Raw genomic sequence first — 807 nt, forward strand, 5'->3', positions numbered from 1 at the left:
GCATACGTTGGCTAAATCGGCAAGGTGTGACAAGGGCCTCAGTGGTATAGAAACTTTCTAAAGCTTTTATCAAGTCTTGAAGCCACAACCTTTGAATTGGAGGGTAACGTCTTACAACACTGTCTTGTCATCAGAAAGCAACACAAAGAAAGTACTAATAATGCAAATGTAATCAGTTGTTTGCTCTAATTTGATCGTTATATTGTTTAACCAAAATAGTTTTAGCTAACTAGATTAGAACACCCAATCTATTCTAAGAATCTATCTAAACTCTATCAGTCTGACAGCGACGCTCCTCCAAACTCCCCATCCTGACTGAATACTGAGGCTCTATAGATGCTGGTTGAACTTCCTGGCAATCTGAACCACTGAATCGGTCACTGGTATGGAGGGGTAGAGAAGCTTCTGACATCCTCGATATCATCCACTCCCCTAAAGTAGCAACACGCTTCACAGAAACGCCTCCTCCATTACTCAACACACGCCTCGGCGCCTAGGCTCATCTCATGACATCACTAGTTTTTTGACATTATTAAATCAAAGTTTTTCTATTTTTGAACACCTTTTTCCTTCTTTAAGTTTGGTCCCTCAAAAAGGAGAGGTCTGTCTGATGGTCTGTGGTCGGAAAATTCTGTTTCTCTTATTTCATATATTAAATTATCCTATTTACTCACTATAAAAGTTTTTACTCAGTCTGTTTTACTTTCAAGGCCACACCATTCCCTGCAGGATGGTGTTTGTTTCCCATAACAAAAAAGATTCTTTCTCAAGGATTATTCATAACATGTTACTGTTTAACCAAAGTGT

The sequence above is a fragment of the Cyprinodon variegatus genome, unplaced genomic scaffold, assembly GCF_000732505.1.
Source record: "Cyprinodon variegatus isolate N-32 unplaced genomic scaffold, C_variegatus-1.0 Scaffold1321, whole genome shotgun sequence".
Classification (NCBI taxonomy): domain Eukaryota; kingdom Metazoa; phylum Chordata; class Actinopteri; order Cyprinodontiformes; family Cyprinodontidae; genus Cyprinodon; species Cyprinodon variegatus.